A 24,634-nucleotide genomic window follows, 5' to 3' on the forward strand; every position below is an offset into this window, starting at 1 on the left:
AACTCTTCCACCGATAGGACCACGAGGACTGTGTATTAATAATTTATACCCACATAAATAATGTGAACATTTTCCTTCCCTTAGTGCCTACACAGCCAACTAATAAATTATATGCGCAAAATAAACTTACCTAGCTAATTACGAGCTCCGTATATAGCCTTCCGGTACGAAATAAGATGTGATTATTCATTCATGATATGATTTAATAATTAAATTTGTATATGTCGTCATCTTTATTATCAAGTCATTTAATCATTCACAAGATTTATAAACTGTAAAAAATATTTATGAATTAAGGCGATATATTTTTTTCTGGCGTTTTTTCAGGACTCTACATAAATGTTAAGTTTAGGATAATAAGTTTTTAATGACTAATGTTTCTTAATTATTATACCAAAGTGTCTTTTTGTTTAGTTAATGTAAAGAACAACGTAAAGATAGACATATTCTATGAAACAATGCTAATAACTATCTTTGTATGAGGTACTTTGTTTTCTCACATGTCTTACAATTCATGGGTATGACATAAATCGCTTAAAAACATAATTGCACGTAGAGCGAGACACCATATGGCCTGTGTGGCCGTCAACCATGTCCAAAGACATAAATGGGCACGCTGTCGTCACAGATGGAATGCCATTGCGACGGGGCAGCCTTGCCGAGGAGGAGGGGGCCTCCCGCGCAACCTGTGCCTCCGTCACTTCGCGCATAGTGCCTCGCCCGCGCATGTTGAGCGACCATACGCTCTAACACATGATTTATTTGTGATCAAAAACAATCGGACAGTGATAATGTTATACGGTGACTTAAAAGTTATAGTGATGTTACAGTAGACGGGATTGAACAAGGTATTTGAAGTCTTACAGTGTTTTTATTATAGATCTGGTACAATCATAACACGGGCATTTTCGTCCTTCGGTAAATCAATAATCAATATTTACTCGTTTCGACCTTAATATATGTTTGTTTTACCAAAAAATTTAATTCTCATGTGCAATTAATGTTGTGTAGTTTATGCAGCAGGTGCAACAGATTTTGTGAATGACTGACTCAACCAGAGTGAGTACGACCGGTTCTTGCATAATAGGTACAATCAAAATAGAGTAGTGTGTCAATAGACAGGCGCAGAACGTTTTTCCTTTTGAAGGGTGACAAAGATTAAGTCTAAGTGTGAGATAATGACATCATCCAGTGATATGTTCGCACGCCGCCCACAATACACGTGTCTTAAGGTTATACTAAGGTGTGAATTGTCGTGATTTAAACCCACAATAACTGTTGGTGTATAAAAACGCCTAAACTATTTATTGCTTAAGATTCGTTTGTACGGTAAATTTCTAAATGCAATAACATGCAAAGAATCGAAGGTTACGTCTGTTAGCGTACTTTGTTTGTTTACCTAATAACAAAAAGAATAGAGTAACTGTACACAATAACCTCATTTTAAGCACAATAGAAATACTCGGTTTATAATTATTGTTGATTTTAAATAATTTAAGTGTCAAATATTAAGTAATCACTGGTGCCGATCATACCCGTATTTAAATATATTTTTTTATATATCTATAAAAATATATATAATCCACCTGACGGCAAATTACCATTTGATATTACCATTTGTTGGTTACAGATGTTGCCTTTGGACATTTGTAACCAACCCCTGATAAGATACAGTAGGTACTTCCTGAGCTCGACCACAGATACGTTTTTATCCATGAGGACTAAGTTAGAACGCTTCGGATAAATATGTTTCCCATATCACATCCTTCAACCGTAAGACAGCAGCTGTTGACACACAAAGTGTTTTTATTTATACCATCTTCAATTTTATTGCTGATGCCAAATCTACTCATCGAAACTAAGATAGAATAAGTCGAAAAATAAAGCTGCCTTATTCCACCCCTCGATTTGGAATATAGTAACAAAAACTTTAAATTATGCATTTAAGTAAAAACAAAAAAGCTATATTTATTTTTAAATAGGAACATGTCGTACATTTATCATAATTTTAAATCAATTTACACGTAAAATCATTATATTAGACCAAATTTCATTTCCTCATTCTTCTTTCCCTTTTCCTAAATTTATTCCTTATTCATGAAGGTACTATAAAAGGGCCGAGAAATTTAGAGTACCAATAAAGTATCTTGTACCTCATTTATTAATTCGATAAGGGAAAGGGGCCCATAACGTCTTTCCAATAATAATTATGTAATGAATCATGTGAGCCCTAACATTTAATATACCTTATATATCTTATCTTTATCTATTATTATTTTAATAATATTTATAAAGGCATATTCACGCCTGAAAATACGTAGACCATAGACTTTAACTGAGATCGATCAAATAGGACAAATTGTTTTTCGAAAGTCTAAGTAGTCTTTTCATAAGATTGGCCGTACCTCAGTTGGGAGTGTTGGAATGGGTAAGAGTTATAAGGAGAGATTGTTGTCCAACAGTGGGATATAAAAATGATGGCTGCGTATCTAGTTCAAAATAAATAGATAAAATTAATTATCTACTGGTAGGTAAGTAACTAGGGATTTCGTACATATAATCTATACATATTTAGTGACTGTATCTATAATGTAATATGTAAATCGGTTTTCGGCTATTACTTTAATAATAAGCAATAAATATCACCAATAAATTAGCTTAATTTAGTAAATAAATAATAAATATAATAATTTATTACTGTACTTATCACCTTGCATTTTAAACGCGTATAAATAAGTCATCCACACACCCTTAATAAAAGCAGCTTTGTGGCTAGGCAGAAATAAGTGCTGCAAACGAACCATAACCTTTCGTACGTAGCTTTTTTCGTACCTTTTGTAGAGTCAGTCAGTATATCGTACCTACGTCTTTCTACACCGATGATTTCGCACATTATTGAAGGCAACGGAGCACGAAGCGTCGTTAGACGGTCTCTCGTTAAAAATAAAATTATACAATAAAGCCACACTTGTACCTTATTTAATTACGTCGGCAACGAGCTTAATATACTTAATATTCTTTGTAATGCGTTAAGAGCATGTCCTGTGTGTCAATTATCTAAGGATTCGTTTAGAGTGGTTTAGAGCCAAGAACATTGTATGTCGAGGTAAGTAATTCTCTAGGAAATGATAACAAATATAGACATTACCCTCCGCACTCGGGTGGAATGCGTTTGATCGGAACATTTACTCATAGGCTGCGATGATCAATTAGAATGTTATTTTGATTATTTAATTACAACGCACGAACAACATACGGATTTATAAACATTAAAATTTAAGTAAGTATACTTCTTTGTAATAAAATATAACATAATGTTTAATGCATTCAAATATATTTTAACTGAGCAAAGAACCAATAGACGAAAATGAATACAACAAATAAATTATGTGTTACATCGACGCGCGTAACTTCGTTCTATACAAAAACTATGTGTTACATCGGCGCGCAACTTCGTCCCACACTAAAAAACATTCTAATCTATTTTCCTAAATGCACTAAATGACGTATAACTGAGTAGAACTTCAAGAACATTGCGGATCGTTGTTACGTAACAGATTACTTCAAATTGAGTTTAATCTCGGAACAAACATTTGCGAGGCAGACAAGTGTTTGGTCTGGTTGCACTCAGTACGTAAAGCTCAACGTTTCTGAAGCTATTGTGGCACAAAGAGAATCTGAGAACACCTATGATGATTGAGCAGTAAAGTGCAGACAACACAACGTTAAACCTTTCTCGTGAATTTAGATGCAATTTTCTTCCTTTGCACTGATGAGCCTCGTGGTTTGTGGTTCATGTTTTTGATGTTTAGTTGGCGCATTCGGTCGGACTTATCACATACTATACTGGTTGTGCCATGTATACACAAACATTTTGAAGGTGGTAGAACCCTTTGTGGTTCGACTCCGGCGGCACCACCGCCTCACCTATTTCTACCTAATGACATCAGTGTTAGGCGCTGCTGTGTTCCGTTTTGAAGGGTGTGGTAAAGGAGACATACTTTTCCGAGGCGTTCCAGCTTAGTCGTCAGGGGTAGCGGCGCATCTGTGGCCGACCTCAGGTAGGAATATCTAATCCTATTTGAGGTTGATTACAGATGTCCATGGGCGGCAGTAGCCACTTACCATCAGGTGGACTGCATGCTCGTCTGCTACTCCTATATTATAAAAAAAAAATCATTCGAAAAGTTAATTTTATGAGTGTGGGTGGGCCACGTTCATAAAAAAGTGGTTTTACATGTCGATGAAAGGGTGTTGGTACCGGTTGACTTATGTATGAGGTGACCATTTCAATTCTCTGCAGCAGCAATGTAACTATTATTGGCTTCAGATAGAACCCATTGTTCTGTATAGATTTGATTACAGATCTCCATGGATGACATTCATGTCTTTAAACCAGCTCTATATGTACGTGTACAAATTCATTTAATACATAAAAATGCAACATATTTTAGTGCCTTTAAAACAGAAAAAAAACCCTTTACAACAACACATTGTGACTTATTTGTAGAAACAACTATGACCATTTGGTATGCTAACCCAGTCTCTGCTTACAAAGTCAAGTTATACATAAAATATTCTTCTGATAACACACAGGTTATTTAAATGCGTGTCAGTCAATTATAATGACTGCAGCGGAAGGACAAAATGACTTAAACGTCAGTTGCGTGACTTCGAGATCATTTGCATTTCCGCTGTCCATACATTGTTGGCGTAATAATGTCAGCTAGTATAGTAGGATTGCTCTTTTATCTAAATACATTGTTATAATAAATTTATGAATTTTTGACCGTGTATAATAATAATATAATAGAAATAAATATAGCATGTGGCGGCACAACTAGAACAAACGTTCCTAAGAGTTGTGAGCGAACGTGAGTAGTTCTAATTGGTCTTTGGAGGTAGTAGTTTAGGTAAAATCAAATGCCTGATAAGGCCTTATAAGGTTTGTAATAGTTATCTATAGGATGCAGTGGCCACGTAACGTCAGGTTGACTGCATGCACGCTGACGTCTTTTACTACAAAAAAAATATTACTTATGTCAGAATTTTTTAATAAGTTAGAAATCTTACAACTTAATAAATTCTCCGTATTTAGTCCAGACTTCAAATACGGCATTAAAATTAACCATACTTATAACATACCAGAGTACGCTTAAGAGTAACGAAACTAAAACAGCTTAAGAAATATTCTATAACAAGCCCCTTAAAAAGGCACATGTGTTAGTTTCGTAAAGACTTTCGTAAACAAACGTAGGAGCAAGAAAAACTGGTTCAACGAGTTAGGTTCGTTTGAATCCTGCCTGGCCACCACTGTTTAGGGCAGAGGTTCCCAACCTTTTCTTTGTCAGGGACCAATACATACAATAAAAATAAACTGTAATAATCAAATTGAAATTTTAACTTCTGATGAAAATCTCAATAGGAACATAAAAAAGAAATAATAATATTATAGGATAAACTTATGCGTGGACGTTCTTGCCACGGACGTGTAAGATGTGGAATGAACTTCCTCCCGAGGTATTCCCGGAGCGCTATGACATAGGGCTCTTCAAAACAGGGTGCAAAAAGAGCTAGCGATGCATTCGCGACTCCTCTGGTGTTGCAAATGTCCATAGGCGACGTTAAGGTAGCACGTCTGCTTTATCGTTAGGTTCAAATATAAAAAAAAACACTTTTGTAGTTTTGTATTAATGTAATTTATGTAGATACTTGCATCATCTTTACAAGTTCAGGACTACGACTAACATTATTACTCAAAGTTATACGCAAATCATCACTTACTTTCAAACGAGTAAGATTAATAAACGGCCTCCTAAATGTAAAATTGTTCGCGGACCATAATTTGGCTTCTGCGGACCACTCGTGGTCCACAAAACACTGGTTGGGGACCCCTGGTTTAGGGTGTGTTGGACGTAAAACAAAAATAACCAAAGACCATTAATAAACAATGGGTTATTTTGCGAGGCTGACGTATTTTTTAAACCCGAATACGAAGTTGAAAACGTAACCTTGACTATGTAAGTCTTTCGTATTTGCAAACACTCGAGGACTAAAAAGTTATATCCCATAACTTTTTAGTTTACTTATTTTTACGATAAAAACATATCTTCCCTTCAAAGTTCTAAATTTAAACTTTTATGTCAAAAGTCATTATAAAACTTCTTGTTACGCGTAACAGAAAGTTTAAAAAAAAAGTTCAATAAAGTTTAAAAAAAAAATTTTTAACAAAAAATACAACCGACTTCTATGTCACTACAAAGTAAAAAATAATTCAAATAAATGTTGGTTTAGTACATATTTCTGAAGTCGGCGCTCATATTAGATACGCTGTTGACATCGTTATCCAACGAAATATATTGATACGCTCATATTAGATACGCTGTTGACATCGTTATCCAACGAAATATATTGAGCGCCGACTTCAGAAATATGTACTAAACCAACATTTATTTGAATTATTTTTTACTTTGTAGTGACATAGAAGTCGGTTGTATTTTTTGTTAAAAATTTTTTTTCACCCTTTTTAGTGATGACATAATAACATTTATATTAATACAATATAAAATTGTATAAACGAGATCACGAATTAAGGTAAGGTCTGAATTTACATTGATTGGAACCGCCCGCTCGCAGGGCGCTGCCGCGCCCTGCTCGCTTAGTTTTATATTGTCTTATATGTTCCAACCTAACCTAACTAAATAGTCAATGATGAACTGGCTTTGCAATTTCATTAGAACCTACAGCAAATATCTTCAAACACAACTCAATTATTCCCATTGGTTGAGGAGTTACATATTTTGTCTCCGAGCCACATTATCAGATCCTCAAATAGTCAATGATAAACTGGCCTCGCAATTTCATTAGAACCTACACCAAATATCTTCAAACACAAGTCAATTATTCCCATCGGTTGAGGAGTTACATATTTTGACTCCGAGCCACATTATCAGACCCTTAAATAGTCAAAGATAAACTGGTTTTTCAATTTCATTAGAACCTACACCAAATATCTTCAAACACAACTCAATTATTCCCATCGGTTGAGGAGTTACATATTTTGTCTCCGAGCCACATTAGCAGACCCTTAAATAGTCAATGATGAACTGGCTTTGTAATTTCATTAGAACGTACATCAAATATCTTCAAACACAACTCCATTATTCCCATCGGTTGAGGAGTTACATATTTTGACTCCGAGCCACATTATCAGACCCTTAAATAGTCAAAGATAAACTGGTTTTTCAATTTCATTAGAACCTACACCAAATATCTTCAAACAAAACTCAATTATACCCATCAGTTGAGGAGTTACATATTTTGCCTCCAGAACCCACTCTGATCCTCATCATATTTAAATGGGACCAACTTGTAGCAATTGTCCACACACGAAATTAAAGGCATTAAAATAGGTTCATAAACGGCGAAGTTATGGCTGTTATATTTACATGGGTGGAGGAGTTCCCCTCTTTTTCTCCAGAACCAATCGATGGATCCTAACCATATTTAAATGGGACCAACTCGCAGCTCGTCTCTACACAATAAAAAAAGAATTATTAAAATCGGTCCACTAACGGCGGAGTAATTGCTGTACATACATAAAAAAAAAAAAAAAAAAAATAAAAAAAAGATACCGGCCGAATTGATAACCTCCTCCTTTTTGAAGTCGGTTAAAAAAAAAAAGTGTGTGTGTGTCAGCTACGACGCACGATTGGAGTTTACCCCTTACGAACGATAATTATGATATATATCGAATAGAAAAAAGGGTAAATGAACGCATCTGATAAAATGATAAGAGAAACAAACATATATCTGTAATTATTCGGATTATTTATATTACTTCAAAAATAGAAATGGGTCGTAATAATTTAATATAAGTATTACAAAATATTATATAAATATAAAATATATTTAATCAATTGATTAAAAATAATAATAATAAAAACACTAAATAAAAGATCTAGCTGTTCGTATTTAAAATGTATATTATTCATAAATGTAAACGATAAGCTTACCAATTAACCGCATCCATGTGTTTTTTGGATTCTTCTTCATTATCATCTAAATCAATTTCTTGCATATTTTCAAATATTTTTTCAACTTTAATCACTTGATGATTTGTTTAATAGTACATAAAAATACACGTATTAATGCATAGAAGTACAAGAAAACTTTAAAATCAAAACATTAAAACTTGATGGTTAGGTTGCTGTTTATGTACGTTGTATATAGATGTATATATGGGCGCATGGGTATAATAGCGCCATCTAGTGGCAAGTTTTATAAATTGTAAGTTTGCAAGTTTATCAATCTATGTATTTTGGTTCCAAATATTATAATGGTAACTTAATATAATTGTTTATATTAAAGTAAATTTTAATATAATATAATTATTTATATTTAAAACAATGTTAAACGTTTTATAACTTAAAACTTAATAATTATAATTTCTTTGCCATCTATAAAATGCAATTTACGGATGCAATTTATATGAGACTCAATATACATGTTATTATATGTAATTTGGATTGTTTCTGAATGTTTTATAATTCTAGAATTCATTTAAAACGTATTGCTAATTTTATATAACTTATTTTGAACATAATTCATTAGCAATAATTCTGTAATAAATATTAAATAATACTGTTTTGATTTTGCCCGTTTATCGTTGATAGATGGTGCTGGTCAATAATGCATCCATTTTTATAAGTTAAATTAATATTTCAGTAACTTACAAAAGCCTATTTATGTTAAAAACTTATTTTGCTAATATTATATCTTATTCAATTGCTTACTGATTTTATATGTTACTCTTCTTTAAAAACGTTCATAAAAGATTGTTAATCATATTATGGCGCCAATGTTCATATTTTTCACAGTATTTATAAATGATCAAACCTATAACTTAATTTATGCAAAAATGTAAACAAATTAGTTAATGACGTTTTAATGTTTTATATATTGCTAATTATTTTTATTGTAATAATTACTTTCATATGGGATTTGAACTTACTGTATTTTAAATTAATAAAAGCACTCTTGATTCATATTTTGGTTAAAAACGCTACTTCCTTTTTGAGAGGATATGATGATTGTAATAAAAAAGTGTGGATATATATGTTTGTCTCTTTCTACGTTACGCCTCAACTTTTCGTGTTACACTTGATTTTACTCCTCATAAAATTTCCGTACCGGGCCTTATAACTCAAATCGTTTCTTAAGGAGTAAACTCCAAAAAGCCATAAAAGTATGTATTTATACATACTTTTATGGCTTTTCCAAGCTGGTATACCTACTTATCAATATTTGAGTCTGAGTTCTTTACAGCTACCCCCTTTAGTTTTTATTTATATTTCAGAGTAATAAGACCATTAATGTTTCAAAGTTGGTAACATGGAAAGACTCTTTGTAAGTACATTAAGCGTGAGACAATTGTTATTTTACCATCTATAGAAATATTCTTTACATTTTACCGACATTTGTAATGATAAGAATTATCGCGTGATAATGATCACAAGACCGTTTGTTAAGCTGGTAAAAAAGAGTTGGGAAAATTTTACTAAGTATTTCTTTTTAAATAACTAATTTGTTTGCAATAGATTCGGAAAAAATAAGTTGTGACAGACGGACAAACAAAAAGATTTATATTATATTGTACAATGTGTATAAGTTGCTTAATATGAATGAATACGCCGTAGAAAAACATGCATGACAACGTATGAATTCATAAAATCATTAGAAATATTTTTCATGATAGAAAAACACCGACACATCTTATTTAACAGCAATAGCAATTTAAACGAAGTCAAAGTAGATCTTATAAAGTTCAACAAAATAAATAAACGGGAAGGCTGTGAAAATATGAAATACCGCTTATTTGTCTCTTTGCTCGTGATATTTCTACGTTTAAAAATAAATGCAAGCTGCGCTTATTAGATGGCACTCAGCTTCTCATTTTTCGCTTAAATTCTTTCATCGTTCATTACTCCGCCCGACACTGGGAATGCGTTAAGGGAAATACGCGAGAGGATATTAATTTTCTTAACCAATTATTAAAGTCTGCGATACGAAACCGGAACCTCGTTCTTTGTCTGAAAGAATTTTATAATATAGAAGTAGCAAATGAGCTTGCTTTCTAAATGGCGCTTCGTGCCCAGAAGTGGCACGGAATGGGTTGATGACGAAACGAATCAATCCAAAATAAGATTGGAGTGATATCAGAGGTAGTCCACGGCATTGCTACGACCATTTTCGAAGGGATAAGTATGTCTCTCATACCTTGCCCTTGAAACCAGAACACAGCAGCAACACTGCTATTAAAAAGCATAAGTAGGAATAAGGAAATATGCAGCAAAAGCCTAGTGTTTGAAACTCGGCTTCTCAATCGAAGGCTCTGAGATTCAAATAAGGCATGCATTAGATCAATCTGAGATCATCTGAGATTCAATTAAGGCTTATTTTTATAATTTGTACGTAAGAGAAATCTATTATCACTTGCGTTAATAGTAGAGGAAAGGCATTGCGAGGAAACCTTAATATTTGTGAGGCATAAAAAAGGTTGTAAAAGATGTCACGCGATGGACTTTGGCCTAAACCTTCTCATTCTAGGAGAATCGCGCAGATCAGTGGGACAGTATTAGGTCGATGAGGAGGAATAGGAAACATTTATAAAAAACAACATTACGTAAGCATTTTTTGAATTATTAATCGCGAAGTATGTGAAACTTTATTCAAAGTATGATGCTATGGGAATTTACAGCCTGTAGGTACACACTAAGTAATGAAACAAAGGTAATTGTAGAATTAATTTGAGCTGTGATTTCACGGCTTCTGATCATACAAAACATAGATAAGAACTATAAAAAGAGGGCTGTTATTATTTAATACCTTTTGCATTAAATCATTACCTATAGCCGGATTCTCATACGAACGGATTCTCATACGCACGTGACTATCTTATTATTAAATAGTAAATCGGATGTGTTTGTACGTGATTTCAAAATGAGTAATTCTTGAAGGGTTTAATTGTGTATAATATGCATGTATAGTATACAATAATTGTGTGTATAATGTATTATCATTTCTGTCAGTATAACTTTAGGGAAACCGACCTCATATCCGACGTATTCAAACATAATTATTTTTAATGTAAATATAATAAAATCGACGAAAATTTAATTTTTCAGCATACATTTATTTTTTAATTAATATAATATCATCCACAGACCACAAAAAATAGACAGCCTTTTGAACAAACTAATGATAATGAAGAACCCGTATATTGTGCCGATTTAAGTAATAAACGCCAATTACGCTTAAATACTCGTAGATTGTCGATTGCATTCAATTCATAGGGAAATCCCAAAAAAATGTCATCTTGTATTACTACAAAAAAAGGAAACAACGAATTATTGACGTTTTTATAAATATAATTTTACATATCATAAAACTTCATATGTTGAGTTTATAATTAATTAAATGTTCCAAATTAAACATAGCACTCAATTTCACTCAAAATACAAATTGTACTTCAATACAACGTTTTCCGAAGTGTTGTCTCCATTTTTTGGTCTGAGGTCAACTGGACCTTACTCATGTGAAGATGACACATCGCTCGGAAACAATTCCATATTTGTGCACGGAACAAACTATAGCTACGTTGCGTGCACCCTATTACTTAGAACTGACTCTACTAGTCATATATTTGTAACTTGAAGACCAAAAACCAAAATGCGGGCGACTACTTTGTGACTAATCTAACCCCCATTATTAATAATCAAACTATGAATCAATCAATACCTTTTTTGTTTGCTAAAATTTGCGTGGCGAAAAAATTCTAAGTTTATGGTTAAAATCGACATTTGACAATTTCTTGATACTAGACAATGTTAAATTTCAATGTTTGGTAGATACTATTAGATGGATTATTATTAATAATGGGCTTACATCTGGTCATGAAGCAAGGTAATGACTCAAATATTCCGACTATATCTCACATGATAATTTTACATGGTTCAGTATTTATCGACCTTTTAGTAAACCAGTGAAATCCAGCAGTGCTGTCACAAAAAAATAAAAATAGCGCCATCTATGGGGTCTTAAAGTGTTCCATGTTTTAGCTACAACCAACTAAACACGTTCACAAAATTTCAAAATTTTGTAATTAGACTGTAAGAACAAAGAATACGATGAAGAATAGTTTAATAATTAATCGTTAAGGGTTCTTAACATGTAGTGTTAGGAACGTCAACAGAAGATAGAAAATGTAATTGTAAAATGAGGGTAATAAGTAAAAAGGGGCGTATAAAAGGGCACTGTAGATCGCCTTCCGGGCAGTTATTTTCCGATTATTGTAAAGAACGTTACTCTGCCACTTTTCTTGTCGAATTTATAATTTGTATGCTTAATTTTTATTTTGTTAACTTTGTAAAGAAAAAATTGTGAAATAAAATGTTCTCGGTTTATAAACGTTGTTTGTTTTTAATAAATGCTGACGAGTTTTCCTTATACATGTATGTTTATACAGCATCCGTAAGTATATTTTATGTATACTACTGTTAATGTACATACATTTTATAACATGCATCAAATGCAGTAACGTGTTAGCACGCCTTGCGCGCAGTCAACGATGCATGACCGTTACTCCTTAATGCTCTCGCTGGATGTCGGAGTCATGTCCGATTTCCAGTTATGGTGCTTGTTTTATAACAATTACTTTTTAACACTAAACTTCTTATTTGCAGCCTTATAACTTTCCGTGAACGGAATTTGGTGTTAGAAGGGTTGAGGGGACTTGTAAGGATTCGTTATAGTGTAACTAAAGTACACTGCATCATAACGTAACGGAGGGGTTAGACACACAGTGTAAATTGTGCGTAGTTTATAAGGATGTTCTACTAATATTAGAATTTGTTAAAAGTCTGCCTTGACTCCTCGCAAAATATTATTTCTTTATTAAAGTATTTAACAACCGTAATTCATATCTACAATAAACTCATAACCCAACATTGATATCACATACCTACTGTAATACGTAACGTAATGTACAAATATAAAACATCTATTGACAATACGTACCAGACGAGTATCATACTCGTCTAATAGATTCTATTAGATAATTCATTTGCATGACTTCTAGTAATAAATACTTCGTAGTTCGCACTAGCATCGCACCATTAAATTCATAATAAATAATGAGTATTATGCATTTTATCTCCTAACATACACTACAATTATATGGCTTACACTTCCCCTTCGTTCCGACTGAAGGCAAAAAGAACGTTTAACGGTATGTTTTGCTAAAAGCGAAGAATTGTGATGGCGTGATGTGGTGTAATAGGAAGAGATGTGTGAAAAGTTGTAATATACGAGTAACTTTCGTGTAGAGGAAAGAAAATTACTTCGCGTTTTATTTGTGAATTTCTCACAAGTTATAGGAAAGTGTGATATTTAAAGCAAAGTAGCTATAGTGACTTTATAACTAATCACACCTTTTAGAAGAAGCATCTACACATAAATGTACGAGTATTATATGGATAAGCATAGATTAGTAAAGATACTTCGCCGCCTTGAAATTTAATGAAGCCGCAAATGGCTTATTGTAGTAAGTTCTTTTTTTGAATTCTTGACAAATAAAAACATTTTTAGAGAAAAATTACGAATAAATAACTAATACTGCGTAATTTTCATGATAATTAAATAATTTATAATAATAATTTCAAATATTTTAGGGACATTTTAGCACGGAGACGTGGCAAAATTTTTTTACGCAACTGTTTCAATTCTCAAAACTGGGTACATTTTCTTGTTAGGAGTGAGTAATCTTTACTAATCTATGTGGATAAGTAGATTTGCAATCCATTATTTCTATTACAGTTTCTGACTATTCGTTTGTTTTAATGATTTGAAAAAAAGGCTGAAATGATTTTGATATTGTTTTCACCTACCACTCGGGAAGCTAATTGATAAGTGCTTTCGGAAAATTCTTATATTATGACTTATGAGCTTCGTTTAAATATTTTGTTGCTACACTTTGATGTCCTACGGTTTGGTACTCGTCTCAAAAGCAAATATTTATTCGTATTCGCGTGCGCAAAACCCCCATTTCCGACCCCGTAATATAAAATTTTATACAACACGCGGACGAAAAATGTTTTTCTGACTCGTGTGATTGCAGTCCTCGCCTGCGGCTCGGCCTGCAAACTCACACTTGTCAGAAAAAAATTTTTCGTCCTCGTATCGTAATGTACTAATAAGTAATGATGTAAATAACGTATGATATTCCGTTAAAATCATTTTCAAAATGTTAAATCAACAATGCAAATTTTGGCACAATAAATTATATTGAAATCACAAATTTAAGACATAAATAATACTAAATAGTATGAATTCGACCAGATGTTGCGTCGTCTTATTTATATTTTACTAAAGGATATTCCGAAATAGTTGAAATCAATCAAATTAATTTAAAGAACTAGATCGCAACTACTTTTTTTTATAATATAGGAGTAGCAAACGAGCATGCAGTCCACTTGATGGTAAGTGGCTACTGCCGCCCATGGACATCTGTAATTAACCCCAGGTTGATATTCAGGACTAGATATTCCTACCTGAGGTCGGCCACCGATGCGTCGCTATCCCTGAGGACTAAGCTGGAACTCCTCAGAAAAGTATGTCTCCCTTACGATAGTCTTCAAACGAGAACACAGCAGCGCTTAACACTGCTGTTATTAGGCAGAAATTGACGTGGTGGTGGTGCCGCCGGAGTCACAAACATTTCAAAAATATCTACATATATAAAGATTATTTGGGAGAGAAAAAGAAAAAAAATATCTAAATCAACGAACTCAACGCACGTGCTTGAAAGTTTCTTGCACCTATGAGTTATTAATTGTTCGCTCGCACGAAAGTGAAGTTCATTTGCATACACGTCTACAGTTCTACACTTACAAACGGAACCACGCCGTCTTACTAGACATAATAATCGATTAGAGTTAGTTTTCCCATTCCCATTCAATTAAAGAATTGTTTTTCGTTCTGAATATAAAGAATAGTCTTAGTTCATAAAGTAAACTAATGCTATAAATTTAGTGACTTGCGCAAAAATATTTACTCTAAGGCATTTGATTTTCTAAAGCTTACCGTTAGCCGAGATCATTTCTGCTCTACTGCCTGATAGGTATTTTTTGGAACTAATAAAATTAGCTACAAGGTATAATATACGAGTACCTACCTGAAGGCCCCCTTTAATAAATCATGACCTAACCTAACAATAATCTTTTTAATAACAGTATATTCGCAAATGTGTTTCCAGTTTTAGACGGAGGCTTTTTTCAAATAATTTTTATTTTAATCATCAATCCATCACTGTCCCACTACTTGGCACGGATCTCCTCTCAGAATGAGAAGGATTAGGCCATATTCATTTTATTTCTCTTTTTTTGTTTAGTTTTTTTTTAAATACGCGTTTAATAAATAATCTCAGAAGTGTAGCTACCTCTTTAAAACATACGAATTTTTCCTGCACCTGTCGCCTAATTGCATTATTCATTCATATTAACTATTCATGAGCCTATTAGAATGCAATTTTTAAGTCAATACGTTATTCGTGATTGATTTGTGCAAATATTGATAACTATGTACGACGAATTTTAAATTATACAATCCAGCAATGGTCTTTGGTGAGTGATATCTGTTGCTAAATATTCATGAGCGTTTCCGTGCTTCTGGGGACATGTTAAACATTCGATCCCGGTTAACATTCGTTAAACCCGGAAAATAAGCGGTTATAACCTAGTTGTGTGAATTTCGGCTTCATTTCTGTAGGTGCGGGTTCAAATCCCAGTCACGCTCTTTCGACTTTTCGAAGTAATGACTTGAGATTAGCATGATAACTGAAGGTGGTCTACCACTAATTTATGAAGGTGGTAGAACCCTTTGTGATCCGACTTCGGCGGAACCACCGCCACACCAATTTTTACCTAATAACAGCAGTTTTAGGCGCTGCTGTGTCCCGGTTTGAAGGGTGTGGTAAGGGAGACAGACTTTTCCGAAGAGTTCCAACTTAGTCCTCAGGGGTAGCGGCGCATCTTTGTCCCACCTCAGGAATATCTAATCCTATCTGGGGTTGACAGATGTCCATGGGCGGCAGTAGCCACTTACTATCAGGTGGACTGCATGCTCGTCTGCTACTCCTATATTATAAAAAAAAATTACATGTCATAAATTTATGATATGCGTTAATGGAGAACGAAAACATCGTGAAGTTTATACAAATTTTCCGAAGGTTGAAGAATTTTAAACATACATGCTAGCTATAAGACTCCATCGCCCGTTGGTAATGTTCAAATTTGAAAACTTTTGCCAACAAAAGTCCACAATTTTGATTTTTTATAAAAACAAGTTTATTATTAATTATTTCTAACGAGTGTATATCGGAGAATTGTAGAATGTCGTACAGCGACTGTTAATAAATTAATCTCTAGTGACTACATATCCGTGAATCATAAGTATACGATTTATTAGGCAATTAGACACTTTCAGTGTTGATTTGTGGATGTAGATTGTATACTTTCTAAAGCAGATTAATTTTACACTTGTGAATTATTCATCTTTTAATTTTGTTTGAATTAAAAAAGACAGTTATTTCGAAACAAGAGTTGTTTCTAAAAATGTTTAATTAACACGCCTGTACGACTATTATAATGATTCTTCATTGTCTATTTGAATTGGCTCGTAGAAACGTGTTCAATAATAATTTTATGTTTATTTGCAAGTAGGTAATTGTTAATTTTGAATGATTTTGATGATACTTTATCTCTAACATCCCAATTCTATAGACCCGAGATCAGGGTATAGTCCGCGTAAAACTGCTAGTCCGCTCTGAATATAGAAATGCATCGCGACGCCATAGCAAATTGTATGACTACACCTGCTCGCAACAACTTCAGAACGAACTAGCAGTTTGGCGCGGACTATACCTACTCACATCAAAAAATAATAAAAATCGTGACTGGGGTGATCTCTGATATTGTAATCAATTCAATTTCTATATGGCAATTAGTACCTACATACCTATTATTTAGCATTAAGACCGCCTTTTGTACCACATTTGTAAGACGGTCAATAAATAATAAATAAATAACCAGTTACGGGAAAAATGAAGTGGTAGATGAAGAGATAGACCCCCACTTAATTCACGGTCATCTCCGAGACGAGTATGCATTTGTAAACACGAATAGGTACCTGTACCTTATTACATAAATAATTAACTACATCATCTCTACGTAGAATGTATACAAGGCACGTGGCTAATCCCGCTACATGTAGCTTATTAACACAAGCTGATGTTTAGATAATATTATATTAGAGTTAAGTTTGCAAAATTTTATATTATATGCACAATACAAATATTAATATTGTAAAAAGACAAATAGTTCTAAAGAAAATGTTATCTGGTTATTAATATTGAACTTATCTCTGAAATATTTATTATTTTTTCTTAATGTAACATGAAAAGGAGCCTTGTACACTCAGAGACACACTATGATTTCCTTTATCATGGGTGCTACTAACTCACAGAAGATGAATACATAAATACTCAAATCCAAAACAAATATCTATATACATCATTTAGATTTTTGGCTGACCGGGGATCAAACCTAGAATCCTCTGTGCGTCAGAGCAGTAGAGTAAATGATTCGCGTATCGTCTATACATAAAAATATTTTCTTCTATATAAAATACCTCGTCTACGTGTAGCTGATATCAGATATAAGTGAAATATCTCATACATTTAAACTAAAAGATAAATGCATCACATATTAAATTAACTCACGTGATATCTACATGTAAGTCTAACTCTGTATGCAAATTGGCACCTCACGATTGCACACTGTGTATGGTTGCTATAAAAATGCGTAGTACGATTCTTTGCCTAAAAAGGTAAATAGTAGGTAGATGTGAACAGCTACGTTCCTTTATTTGTGCAATACTACTTTATTTGTAAACTATTAACACAGTTTTCAACAAGTAATGATGATCTTTTGGGTCATATTTTTTGTAATCGGTTCTATAAGTGATGAACCCAGTGGGTTCTATATGACAAAGCGTATTAGTTGTTTATTTATTGGGTTTAAATAATATTACAATCATTTATTTGAATTCTTACACGATAAAGACGTAAGTAAACTAAAATATAGGTTTAACGTTTAGTATCGTCCAAATAATATAGGTACAGTTATATAAGTATATAGTTATATAAGTATTTGGAAGTTGTTTTCATATGATACAAACCAAATTAATGATGGTCATCAAAACCCATGGTCACCTATCGCTAAATCAAAAGACAATAAAAGTCCTTGTTGAAGCTGACCACAAATATTGCTATTGTCAAGAAATATACAAGTTGGAACACCTCATACTCGTATGCATTGCTAATTTCTTGTACACAGTAACAGTAAATAATAAAATGTACAGTTGACTCCAAAAGTAGATGAACATATTAAGGTTCTAAAAATACTCGTACATATACACCCAAGCGTTCATAAGTAGCTGAACACAACTAGCATCATAATTAGATGAACGTCATAAAGTTTCAAAAGTAGATGAACACTACAGTGTCAAAAGTAAGTGAACAATGACATCATATTAATGACGTTACTTATTTTGTACCTACATATCGGTGTTGAGCTACTTGTGACGCATTAGAAAGAAAGAAAGAAAGAAAGAAAGAAACATTTATTCGGATAATTGCAACACAAATGAAATACTATAATGTAGAGAGACAAAAAAAAAATAACATAAAACAGACAGACAGACAACTTAGTGTTCATCTTATCTTATGCTTGCGTTTCGTTGGAGATCCCGGAGTCTGTTCACAGCGCTGAGGATGGCCTGGGTTAGTGCGGTAAAAATTCCACATAACCCCGTGTCGCTCCCTTCCTCGTTTCCCCCCTCGACACTGGGTACCTTTTGAAGGTTTCCCCCTCGTCAAAATAAAAAAGGGATGTTGAGCTATTCATGACCGCTTGGGGTATAGGTATTTTTGAAATGTTAATCTGTTAACTTTTGTACCGACTGTACATCTTAAACAATAACACGGATATAAACAAAGGAAACACATGATGGTTTGTCATGTTAACTTAAAATGCAAAAAACAGCCGTATAGAATTAATGATTAAAACTTTTGCATAAATTCCTGCATCTTAATGGTAGGTATATAACAAAGAATATATCGGGAAAAAAAAAAATTTAACAAAAAATACAACCGACTTCTATGTCACTACAAAGTAAAAAATAATTCAAATAAATGTTGGTTTAGTACATATTTCTGAAGTCGGCGCTCATATTAGATACGCTGTTGACATCGTTATCCAACGAAATATATTGATACGCTCATATTAGATACGCTGTTGACATCGTTATCCAACGAAATATATTGAGCGCCGACTTCAGAAATATGTACTAAACCAACATTTATTTGAATTATTTTTTACTTTGTAGTGACATAGAAGTCGGTTGTATTTTTTGTTAAAAATTTTTTTTCACCCTTTTTAGTGATGACATAATAACATTTATATTAATACAATATAAAATTGTATAAACGAGATCACGAATTAAGGTAAGGTCTGAATTTACATTGATTGGAACCGCCCGCTCGCAGGGCGCTGCCGCGCCCTGCTCGCTTAGTTTTATATTGTCTTATATGTTCCAACCTAACCTAACTAAATAGTCAATGATGAACTGGCTTTGCAATTTCATTAGAACCTACAGCAAATATCTTCAAACACAACTCAATTATTCCCATTGGTTGAGGAGTTACATATTTTGTCTCCGAGCCACATTATCAGATCCTCAAATAGTCAATGATAAACTGGCCTCGCAATTTCATTAGAACCTACACCAAATATCTTCAAACACAAGTCAATTATTCCCATCGGTTGAGGAGTTACATATTTTGACTCCGAGCCACATTATCAGACCCTTAAATAGTCAAAGATAAACTGGTTTTTCAATTTCATTAGAACCTACACCAAATATCTTCAAACACAACTCAATTATTCCCATCGGTTGAGGAGTTACATATTTTGTCTCCGAGCCACATTAGCAGACCCTTAAATAGTCAATGATGAACTGGCTTTGTAATTTCATTAGAACGTACATCAAATATCTTCAAACACAACTCCATTATTCCCATCGGTTGAGGAGTTACATATTTTGACTCCGAGCCACATTATCAGACCCTTAAATAGTCAAAGATAAACTGGTTTTTCAATTTCATTAGAACCTACACCAAATATCTTCAAACAAAACTCAATTATACCCATCAGTTGAGGAGTTACATATTTTGCCTCCAGAACCCACTCTGATCCTCATCATATTTAAATGGGACCAACTTGTAGCAATTGTCCACACACGAAATTAAAGGCATTAAAATAGGTTCATAAACGGCGAAGTTATGGCTGTTATATTTACATGGGTGGAGGAGTTCCCCTCTTTTTCTCCAGAACCAATCGATGGATCCTAACCATATTTAAATGGGACCAACTCGCAGCTCGTCTCTACACAATAAAAAAAGAATTATTAAAATCGGTCCACTAACGGCGGAGTAATTGCTGTACATACATAAAAAAAAAAAAAAAAAAAAAAAAAAAGATACCGGCCGAATTGATAACCTCCTCCTTTTTGAAGTCGGTTAATGACAAACACATAATAATGAGTTGTATATATTTACATACACATTAACAAGTCATAAAATATTTAGTTGAGATCAAAAATAAATAACGCTTTCGACACTTACAACGCCCCACTACTCATAGGATTCTTGTTTCTGTTTGTTCATATGATTCTTGTTCTTGTTTGATGGACAACTGTACCTAGATACTATGGTCACATATGCTGTAATGTACATTTTTTATTTAACTGAACACACTTATCACAGTCGTTACAACTTAGTCCTCAGGGGTGTTCTTATTTTGTGGCCGCCCTCAGGTAGGAATAGATCTGGAGTTGATTACAGATGTCCATTAGCCAAGAGGCACTACCGGCATCATATCATCGTGTAGACTACATGGGCATTTACTACTTCAGTTCTATTTGAGGTCGGTCACAGGATTTTTTTTATAATATGGAGTAGCAGACGATCATGCAGTCCACCTGATGGAAAGTGGCTCCTGCCGCCCACAAACATCTTTAATCGACCCCAGAGAGGATTAGATATTCGTACCTGAGGTAGGTCACAGATGCGCCGCCACAGATTTGACTAAGCTGGAACGCCTCGAAAAAGTATTTGACAAAGAGATGTACCTACCTTATGTGTTCTTTATATGACTTAAGACATACTTTTTATATGACAATCATATCAAAGTAAGTCATGAGCTATTAAAATAGATGTGACGATCGTAGTTGACGATTTTGAGATCGCAAATATCGTCCCACTAGCACCTAGCTATAATTGAATATTCATATTAATATTATGTTAGACCAATTTATACGTGATACTGCCTACACGGTTTCTAACGCCACATTATTATTCCAATTGATAATATCAGCGTTTAAATATTATATTTTAATTCGGACTTTTATAATTAACTCATTACTGTCATACTGTTTTGCACGCCAAATGTGTATGGTCGATTTTCGCACCACTTTGATCGATGTTTCCTTATGATGTTTCCCTTAAGTACTAAAGGAAATTATCTTTAATTTTTAAGACATAACTTCAATGAGTGTTTAGACTTCGGATCTCCAACTTTTATATGGACTCTATAAGTTACAATTCTAAACATATTAATCAGGCAGAAATACATAAATCGTACCTACTAGGGATAACAGGGTACTGTAAGTAGGCGTAATGCTACTACAGGTTAGACCATGATTCTACTTGAGATTGATTAAAAGATATCCATGAACATTGAACATTAGTGATTACTTATCATCAGGGGTCACTCGTTTTCTAAAAAAAAGTCTATCTGAGACTTCAAAGTGTCCGCCATACTTCAAATTTGCATATTAGCACGAAACTAAACTTCAAATGTACTTAACAAATTATTTATCATCTTTACGATCTAATTCTAAAAAACGCTAAATTCACAATAAACATTTATATATTATTTTTAAAGGTCGGCTATCAGTTTCTGCGAATACATAATTAGGCCATAGGAAGGAAAACTCAGGGGCGGTATTACAAAGAAAACAAGACCATTGTCTTATGAGATATAAATTGTGTAATACATTTTCCAAGCATGTTTGTTTGTAAATTCAAATGAAGCACGTATGTTAACAAAGTATACAAGCGCAGTCTGTCCTTTATTTGATTTAATGAATCTCGTAAAACAATTTTCATTGTTTTGTTATTGAAGATAACGCACGGAATCTTCGGGTACAAATTTAATTTCTATCAAAAAATACTTATTATGATATCAGGTAGGAACATTACTAAAGCCTAGAAGCATTCTACTAAGAAAAAAATGAATGAATTTAAGAATAATGTGTAAGTATATTTCATAATTTTTATAAGCTTAATGCTAATATTTTCGGTTTTAACCTGTAGACCAGTACCCTTTCCATGAGTTTTTACGTTTTGACAAATATGACTGTTTTGTTATATGTTTACGTATTCCAATCAGCGCCCCTAGCGGATTGTATCAGAACTATAGTGTCAGTAACGTAATAATAAATGTCTAAATTGACAAAATGGTGGTTAATGTTTTGGCTCCCTTTTTGCGAACATGTGAGGCAGACAAAAAGACTTGAGCACTTACTTATTGTTACGTGTACTCAGTCTACTGCAGCAAACGGAACAGAATAGTGGATTGAGTAAACGGAACGAAAAATTGTGGGATGTTTTGAAAACTCATGGTAAGGGTACAGATAGTAATCCAAAGTGTTACCTCTAATGTTTTAAAAACATAAGCGTAAACGTCATGGGAAAGTCTTTATAGGTATTGATGATTCCCCCCTGTAGTTCCGGGACTAGAATAGGGCTACGGTATCCCCTGCTTGTCGTAAGAGGCGACTAAAAGGGGCCTTCCGGGGTTGCCGGCGGCAAGAGTGGGAGCTCGAATCGTCCGGAGAGCAACCCCGGGAAGGACGGCGGCATGTGTGGTCGCATGCGGTCGTAAACACCAGATGTGCAGGAGGAGCGTAAAGTGTTCCCCCCAGGACACAGCCCGACCGGGGCATCGCGCTCCGAGGACTCCGGTTGTGTTCCACTGGAGATCCCGGAGTTCTCCACTAAGCGCTGAGGACGGCCACCTGTAAGGGGGGTTTAAGTGCGGTAAAATCCCACATAACCCGGCGTCGCTCCCACGTCGTCGGGTACCTTTTGAAGGTTTCCCCCTCGAAAACAAAAAAAAAGGTATTGATGATTCAGACGTATCTGAATATTATCATACCATTGCCACATGATACCGTCGTTAACTATCCTCTAAGCCCTAAAGCCGTTATTGGAATTGTAATTTAATGATGATGATGATATCTTTGAACGTTTCTCTTAACCGCTTATACATGCTATGTATACATGGTTTTTTAAACGGTTTTATTTAGCTCACCACGTTTGTTTGTTTGGGTCAAATTTAGTAATTGAAATTTAACCCTCTTCCCGTTAACCGATTGATCTGAAATTTTTATATATTATATTTATAAGTATTTGCTACAAGTATTTTCATAATAACACTGACATAATAAAATCTTATCTTATAATGTTTGACTGTATATTTAGCAGCTGATCTGACCAGACTCAACAGTAATTTTAATAAAAATACTTAAACCAAAGTAACAGAATTAGGTAAATTCACTATATTATGAAGAATGTCCAATATTTTATGTACAGTGATGTGCCCAAGTACATTGAGCGAAAAAATCAAAGAATACTACAGTAGTCCGGGGTCTTTGGCGAGAATTGCGAAAATCCTTTTCGGAGTCTTATTATCAGAATTGGGTTCAGTTTACCTAGATTTTCCTTAGATAAAAGAAATGCTACTGGTATAGCAAAATTGGATTGGGTAGCTTCGGTGTACCGATTCAATGAAATAATCATTTTCTTTTTTATAAAAGTTTAAAGTAGCGATGATTAAGTGGCAACTGACGCCGATTAGCATTTGTAATCAACCCCAGATAAGATTAGATTCCTTTATACTCGTAAAATCGGCTACAAATGCGTTACTACCCTTGAGGACTAAGCCTCTGATAAGTATGTCTCTTACCATACCCTTTAAACCCGAACATAGCAGCGCTCAACACTACTGTTGTGCTGTGGCGGTAGTTAGTGGACACTAGAAGCTCATGGACATCTGTAACTATGTAGTTACAATGTCTTACATATGCGGCGACCATCTTAGTCTTTAGGGGTAGCAATACGTGTGTAATCTAATGTATTGTTATGTGTAGAAGGTGGTAGAACCCTTTGTGGTTCGACTCCGGCGGCACCACCGCCACTCCTATTTTTGCCTTATAACAGCAGTGTTACGAGCTGCTGTGTTTGAAGGGTGTGGTAAGGGAGACAGACTTTTCCGAGGCGTTCCAGCTTAGTCCTCAGGGGTAGCGGCGCATCTGTGGCCGACCTCAGGTAGTAATATCTAATCCTATCTGGGGTTGATTACAGATGTCCATGGCGGCAGTAGCCACTTACCAT

At 34.1% G+C, this 24,634-nt stretch overlaps 1 protein-coding gene across 1 annotated transcript in view; it reads left to right on the forward strand.

Moving 5' to 3' along the window:
- The first annotated feature begins 680 nt into the window (after positions 1-680).
- The window catches only part of jbug (filamin-type immunoglobulin domains fbug), a 120,725-nt gene continuing 96,771 nt past the window's right edge, over positions 681-24,634 (forward strand). Inside the window, exon 1 of the mRNA XM_073079842.1 lies at positions 681-848. The gene's annotated coding sequence lies outside the window, so the exon portion shown is untranslated. The remainder of the gene's footprint in view (positions 849-24,634) is intronic.

This window comes from Epargyreus clarus, unplaced genomic scaffold (genome assembly GCF_041222505.1).
Source record: "Epargyreus clarus isolate Ecla_fem2 unplaced genomic scaffold, WU_Ecla_fem_2.2 ptg000014l, whole genome shotgun sequence".
Taxonomy (NCBI): domain Eukaryota; kingdom Metazoa; phylum Arthropoda; class Insecta; order Lepidoptera; family Hesperiidae; genus Epargyreus; species Epargyreus clarus.